Source organism: Rhinolophus ferrumequinum, chromosome 20 (genome assembly GCF_004115265.2).
Source record: "Rhinolophus ferrumequinum isolate MPI-CBG mRhiFer1 chromosome 20, mRhiFer1_v1.p, whole genome shotgun sequence".
NCBI classification, from domain to species: Eukaryota; Metazoa; Chordata; class Mammalia; order Chiroptera; family Rhinolophidae; genus Rhinolophus; species Rhinolophus ferrumequinum.
The window spans coordinates 42,466,882-42,474,934 of NC_046303.1; the positions used below are offsets into that span (position 1 = coordinate 42,466,882).

Genomic DNA, 8,053 nt, shown 5'->3' on the forward strand with positions numbered 1-8,053 from the left:
ATCTTGCCCAGTTGTGACAATCAAAAATATCTGCAGACATTGACAAATGTCCCACGGCAAACAAAAAATCACCCCCAGTTAAAATCCACTGGTGTATGCTTTGGAAAAGTTCAATGTTTGCAAATTTTTCTTATGAAATTATTTGACCGTGGCACCTTTTGTAGAGTGGCGTGGAGTTGTTGGCAAGCTTCCCAGTTTCTTTTGAATAGCATTTATCCAGTATGGTAGTTAATGTTGTAATTTAAGCAAGTCCTGTGATGCCCCTCAACGTTCATTTTTCTGAATGTCTCTTTTCTCCTCTTCACGTTCTTCTTGAGCAAATTCATCATTTCTTATGGCTTCGTATCAGGCCTATTTATTATTGAATTCCAGATCTTTTCCGCTTCTACAGCTCTTCTAGAGTTCCAGAATAACATAATCTGTGTTTTATATACCCGGATATCCCATAGGACCATACATATCACACATCGAAAATATAGTTTGCCTTACTCCTTTCTAAGTCCCATCCTCTGTGAGGTATGATACTCAAGTACTCCATCACACATCCCAGATTTAGGAGATTCTATTTTCATTTGTTTTTACCTCACTTTGAATTAGCCAAGTTCTTCTGGTTCTACACACAAATATTTAGGTGTACCTCTTATTTGGTAGATCATTTCTACCTGGACTATTTGTATTGTATTGGTGAAGAAGAAATATTAACTCAGAATTTTAAATGCCAGAATCCATATTTATTTTATCGGCTGTTCTCCAACTATTGAAAAAAATCAGTGCTACAGTAAGAAGAGGGGAAAAGGCTAAAACTCAAGATCCAATCACACAATAAATCAAGAAATATATTAACTCAGATAATTCTCTACAAACAAGAGCCACAGCCTATATACTTGGCCCATTCAAAGTTGCTTTAGTTAATTTGTAGATAAGCAAAAAAAAAAAATAATTATCAATTTTTCACAAGTTGAAAACTAGAACACTTATGTAGTATGTTGAGTGATTTAAGGCTGAAAAGCATTTTGAAATGAAGCAAAAGGTAGTCTAACCAGGTAAATGTAGTAGGGACATATAAAGTTCTATACCTAGGTTCAAAAATTCAACTATAACTTATAGCTTATTGCTAAAGCAAGCAACATGTAGGTTGATGGTAATTAAAAGGAGGGAAAACTGGAAACCATAGGAACTGTAAAGGCCTTTTGGGAATATTTTGGGAATGTAACTCTATGCTCATGCAAAAATAGACATATACTTACATTATTAATTGTATCACTAGTAAATATTATTATTAATTCAGACCAGAAAATCAAACTACTACAGTACAAAGAATCACTTAACTACTATTTACAGTTTTTTAATAAGGTAAAAGTGGGTATTATTTACTTAATCTAGAAGCATCCTGCAGACCACTAGCAGTTCCTAGCACCTGGATCTGACCCTGTCTATTAGACATAGGGTTGACACAGAGGGGAGCAGAGTCCTATGCAGAGGCTGGCATATCAACCCCACAGGTAGAACAGAAACAATGACAAATGACGATCCTGGCATAACAGGAAAAAAGAGCAGCAGGATTCATTTTGAGATACAAGCAACTTGCCCTTCATCTAAAACCAGTTACAGCATCAGTTACTATGCTAGTGTTTAGACAGGCACATGTACTGGCATGGTAAGTTTCCAAGCAGGAACAGCACAGGTAAAAGCTGAGTTATTAGAACATAACTATGGCTCATTGCAAGGGTGACTTATGTTTAGTTGTACAGTTAGTTAGAGCTCTAAGTATCCCTCTAGGATGTAGGGAAGTGTTGAATCTGCAGATGGTTTTCAAGGAATTCCAACTGGGTAGAGCGCTGTTCTTCAGCCCTGAGAATTTTATTTGACTGTGAATCCACTATAAGCTTATTTTCGACATCTAGAAATGTAAAGCAATGTTATCTGTATGTAAGAATATTGCATCATGGTCAGAAACAGTGGTCTAAAAAATGCTATACTGTGCTTAGTTCTGGATATAAAGTTTTATGAAGGATAGTGACATATAGTTTACGAACAAATGTAATAGTCTAAGGTGCCAGGCATGCAATATGAAGGAATGAAGCCAACCCAGAATGGAAAGAAGGAAGGAAGAAAAAGAAGGGAAGGAGGATGGGAGAGAGGGCATGAAGGAGGGAGGAAACAGAGAGAAAGAGCAAAATGTTAAATGGCTGCCACTCAGCCTGCCTCAGGCAGTAAAAAAATGGTGAAGGGTGTGGTGAACTGGGTAGAAAAATGCCCTGGATAAGGGACAACTATTCCAGGGGCCTTTAATCTTGGGACCTTCACATATTTTCCAAAATATGAGATTTATTTATTATGTGGTATCTTTTGATTTTTAATCTTGGTAATTGATTTTTTAGAACTATGTGTGAGCCAAGAAAAATATTCCATAAGTATGGGCCACCTATCTGGAACTATTCTTCAGGGTGGCAGCTAGAAAAATGCAAGTCATGACTTCCCCCCACCCCAAAGGAAAAGCACAGGAATGTTTATTCAGACAAGTCATGAGACATCCTTCAAATACATCCAAGACTATCATGTGACAAAAGTATCGGATTTTATTTGAAAAGCAGAATTAGGACTAATGAGGACAGCTTTTAATATGAACTTTCTAGAAATAAGAGCTGTTCTGGTAATAGAAACACCAGAGGGACTCCTTATTCAGGGCATGTTGTACCTGGTGGATAAACATTTATTGAAGGAATGAATGAACTTTTAAAGTGGGTTGGGAAGTAAGATTTGGATACCTCTGTAGAACACTGGAAGACATCATCCTTTGACAATTTACACCTTTAAGTTGGTTAATAACAGTACTATCCCAGGAGTGTAAAGAATTAAACTTTTTTGGATATTTATTCTTCATCACTACCCTTTATTTAATGCAGATGTGACAAGCAGATTTGCTTCTTCCAAACATATGTCTTATATAATTGTTTAAACAAAAAAATACAATTTTTGTTGTTATGCTTTGATATTCTTTGATCCTTTAGTTATGAGTTTGCTACTTGATCTTTTAAAGGTAGCACACAAATGCTAAGCATCATAAACCTGTGGTAGAAATTACAGGATTTGAAAACTGAAGGAAATGGATTAAAATCATGAATCCTTCGTTTGCTGGTTATGTGATGTGACTAAATTTTAGAAGCCTTAGTCTTGTCATTTACAACATATTTAGTTTGTTTTTCTGAACTATGTTGGGTTTCTACATCTATAATAGAATACAAGTGTTTACTATACATGGTTGAATGAATTACTTGAGTTAAACCATGTAAAATGGCCTATATGTACCCTAGAGTTCGCAATATATATTTGAAAATAATGCGAATTTACTTTCAAATAATACCATATTGCTTAATGGGTAATACAAGTACATTTAACAAAGTATCTCCATTTTCTCCCTCCCATCCCTAATAACGTTGCTGTCATTCATTTCATTTACCCATAAGTATAATCAACAAATGCATCGTTACTATTTTGCATAAACTTATCTATTAGATCAATGAAGAATATAAAAATACATATTTTAGTTTAGCTTCACTTATTCCTCTAAAACTCTTCATTCATTTATGTAGGTTTGAGCTTCTGACCTATATGAACTTCTTTTAACCTTTCTTGTAAGGCAAATCTGGGAACGAATACTCTGAATTTTTGTTTGCCTGAGAAAATACTTCTGTTTCACTGTTTTTAAATCTAAAAATGTGATTTTTAGAAGACTAAGTTTTTAGCAGTTTTAGGTTTACACTAAAATTGAGAGAAAGGTACAGATATTTCCCAAATACCCCCGCCCCCACACATGCATAGCCTCTCCTTTATCAACATCTCCAACCAGAGTGGAACGTCTGTTACAACTGATGAGCTTACATTGAGACATCATAATCACCAAAGTGTTCTCTCAATTTTGAAGGATAATTTTGTTGGATGTCTTAGATATTTCACTCCACTCTCTTCTTGTTTGCATAGTTTAGTTTTCTTATGGTTTCTGAAGAGAAGTCCAATGCAATTCTTATACCTGTTCCTCTGTATGTAATGCAGTTTTTTCCTCAGGCTTCTTTCAATATTTCTCTCTCTCTCTCTCTCTCTCTCTCTCTCTCTCTCTCTCTCTCTCTCTCAATCTCTCTCTCGAGAAATCCTTTAATTTTCTTTACTTTTGCACATTAAAATATGAATCACCCTATACATTTTTTTTTAAATTAAAATTGATTGGGGTGACAATGATTAGTAAAATTACATAGGTTTCAAGTTCACAGTTCTGTAATACATCATCATAGAAGATTATGCGTGGGTCCATTCAGATTCACTCTCAAAGTGCTGCCAACGTTAAAAGTGCTAAGATGACAGCTGTTAATCACATAGCCAATGAATTCATTTAAGTGCAGTAGCATGCAGCCCTCAGTATGCAAGGTTCGATTCCCCTTTGTTCTTAAATTAAGTTAAATGGCATAGGTGTCCATATTTACAGATTTGAAATGTATCAATCCTGAGCAGTTCTGATGTACAACTGAGACCGGGTGTTGGGAGTCTTGGTCTCAGTTTTAAAAAGGGAGGTCTAAATGATGGCAGGCTGGCTGCTATGAACTTGTTTTCATCCTTTCCACCAGGAACAATTTGCTGCGGGTTGCCCAGTCAGACCCTTTGAGAAATGTTAAGACGAGTACCTGTAGTTATCCTTTTCACCATCAATTCTCTCCAAATATTCTTTCCCGATCAGAATGTCAATGCGTTTCTTTATTATTGGGACCTGGGCTTGAATCGTGAGGATAGCTGCGTGAGTACTTCTCCAAGTAACTGCTGGTGTTTCAGAACCTTCCTTGTCTTCCTAATTCTCACACTAGCCACTTGATTCAGTAGTTTATGCTCTCCCTCAATATTTTTATGTGTGGTTTCTTGTTCCTGCTTCTGTTCAGGTTTCATTGGCCCATTGATGTTAACCCTTAATTTATTATTTTTAAAACCAAGATATAATTTTATTATAGGTATTAAGGTATTTTATTAAGGTATCTGACTTCAGTTCCACCTCATCAGCATTTGCATTTTCATCCTGTAAGACCAATAACTTCGACTTCAATAAAATCTGTAGGACTTATGCCAAAATGACCATTTTGATTTGAGTGCTGTCAGTCAAATACTGCACAGGCTAAGCATCTTCTTCCATGTGTTACTGAAGCAGGATTGCCATCTGGAATGTAGATACCTGCCAAGTATATCTGTTCATGAAACAGTTTGTTACCAATGTTCCTTTAGACACTTGGTATAACCATGTCAGTTTTCTGCCACAGTGATAGCTAGTGTAAAAAGCTGTGAATAGTTGATAACTATGTTCCAATACTGATGGCAAGGGAAATGTATCAGACTCCTAAAAGAGCCAGGACCTGGGACTCAGAACTTGAATACTGAAATCCAAGTCTAGTGGTTCTGAATTCCTCAGGTGTATTTTGAACTGCTCATTCAAATCTTTGCTCACACCGATTTCTTGAAACGTCCACTGAAGTGTAGAGGTGTACTCAAAACCACAAGCTTGCTTTAATTTAGAGATCATGCTTGCTTCGGTTTCATCACTCTGTACTGATCTGAGCTAGGAGTCTTTTCTGGCCAGCATCTTGGTGTAGAACTTCTGAAACACATCTTTATCCTCTACCTACTTGAAGAGAACCATCACTTGATTGAGCGTATCTTCTAGTTCTGCTTCTTCTGTGTTCTTGGAACTCTTCTTCAACAAGAAGTCACAGTATCAAGCCAGAAACTCAGGGGGTTTCCAGGATGACTGAGCCATTTTGGTAACTGCACTCTTGGATATGAAGCGACCACAAGCCTTGTCCAGTGGAGCCAGGAAGCCTGTATCGTTGTTAATCACCAACATGACCAGGGTGTTGTATTTTTTTATGAACATCCAATACATTCTGTACATACATTTTGGGTGGTGATTTAAAGCAGCTTTTCCACATTTGCAATTGCTACATGACCCTGGTTATGAATGTGTGTCTCCAGAAGGTTTTTCAATTCTCCTAGGTCATACTCCATTCTACACACAAGATTACACATGCAACCCAAATCTTCATTTTTGTCACATCCAGTAAGTTCTGAAATTCTGTGTGGAATATTTCTAAATGCTTCTCCATGAGAACTTACTTACACTTCCTTGCTAGTCTGTCTTGGGTGTTTTCATGAAGAAAGACCTGCATTCTTTGCTATTCCATGAGCAGATGGGCCTCTGCCTTTTTCATATATTCAGTACTCGGTTCTGCTGCAAAAATTCAGCATTCTGTCTGGTATGAATTTCTCTGTATTAGCCCAAAACTGAGACTCAAAGTATTCTTTATACGTACTCTGTTAACATATACAGATGAATGTTTGCAAATTCATCATCTTCATTTAGCCCCAATTTCACGTAAGACTCTACAATTCCACTAATTAGTCTCGTGTTGATGGTTTCACCATTTTTTTGTTGTTTTTAAATCTACTTTAAAACAGCATTTGTTACCTGCTTATTCAGTGGCCTGCACAGATAAACTTCCCAAGTCAGAGAGAGAATAGATTTCATATATTCCATCCTTCATCCAGTCACAGCGAATCCAGTATCTACTGAGGCAGACACAAATTCCATTCAGCACTTTGCTTGAAAATCAGTAATCTTCCACAGTTGAGTGTAGAATTTCAGTATGCTCTCATCCATCAAATCTTCTCCTTCCTACAATTTGTCAAGTAATTCTTCAAAAATTCTTAAAGTTATTTATATAATCCAAAGCTAAAAAACTGAGCTCCCCCAGGCACCTGTCCCTTTTTCAATTTAGAAGGAGGGATGCCAGCCCCTCGAGGTCAGTTTGACTGATGGACACTCATGCAGTAGTTATAAATGTGAGTGTACAGTTCCATGTATCTGGATTCTACCCCACCATCTAGCATGCTTCTGTTGGATCCCAGCTCTGAGGTTGTCCCAGATCTGGTGAAGGCCAATATGTTTCAGTCCAGGGGGATTTTGACTCCTGTTTGATGACATTGTGAGTAATATTCTGAAGCTGTCCACTGCATCAATCCTTATTCAAGGTACAGCTAATTCTCCATTAGATGAAAATATACAGTACCACTCCAAATCTATTCTGAACATCTCAGAAAGAATGTTCTTTAACAGCTCTGCTACCGTGAAGGAAAGGCTGGTAGGAGAGGGCCAGAACTCACCACCATTGGCTGGGGTAGCCTCGAAAGCAATGCTGCTGGAATCTCTGCACCAGCCCCAGCATGGGAGGGGCCCTCAAGCTTTTCTTTTTGTCTTTGATTTCTTTTTTTAATTTAAATATGCACTTAGGTATGGAATTTTTGGTATTTTTCCTGCTTAGTGTTTACTGGGCTTCCTATATCTGTGATTTAATGTCTGTCATTAATTAAAAGGAATTCTCACCTGTTATTATTTCAAAAATATCTTCTACTCCTTTCTCTCTTCTCTTTCTGATCTTCCCATTATGCATACGTTATACCTTTGGTAATCACCCCACAGTAATTGGATATTCTGTTCCATCGTTTTCTTTCTTTCCCCTTGCATTTTAGTTTTGGATGTTTGTATTGACACACCTTCAAGCTCCTGATTCTTTCCTCAGCTGTGTCCAGTCTTTGATGAGCCCATCAAAGGCATTCTTTATTTCTGTTACAGCCTTTTGATTTCTAGCATTTCCTTTGGATTCTTAGAATTTCCATCTCTCTACTTACGTACAATAGCTATTATTCCCTGCATGTAGTCCATTTTTTTTCCAATAGAGCCTTTAACATAGTAATCATAGTTATTTTAAATTTCCAGTATGACAATTTCAAAATCTCTGCTTTATTTGATTTTGGTTCTGATACTTGCTTTTCTTCTACAGAGTGTGTTCTTTGTTTTTGTTTTGTTAGTTTGCTTTACCATACCTTGCAATTTTTGTGGAAAGCCAGACATGACCGTCAGCTAAAAGGAAGTAAGATAGATAGGCCTTTGCCGTGAGGTTTTATATCTTTCTGTCTAGGGCTTAGGTTGTATTTAGGTTTGCTGTAGCTATAGTAGCAGAGG

The 8,053-nt window shown here is 36.9% G+C and overlaps 1 pseudogene; it reads right to left on the minus strand.

The window, feature by feature from the left end:
• Window positions 1-4,663: 4,663 nt before the first annotated feature.
• On the minus strand, window positions 4,664-7,015 carry LOC117012486 (cullin-1-like; annotated as a pseudogene).
• Between the last annotated feature and the right edge of the window lie 1,038 nt (window positions 7,016-8,053).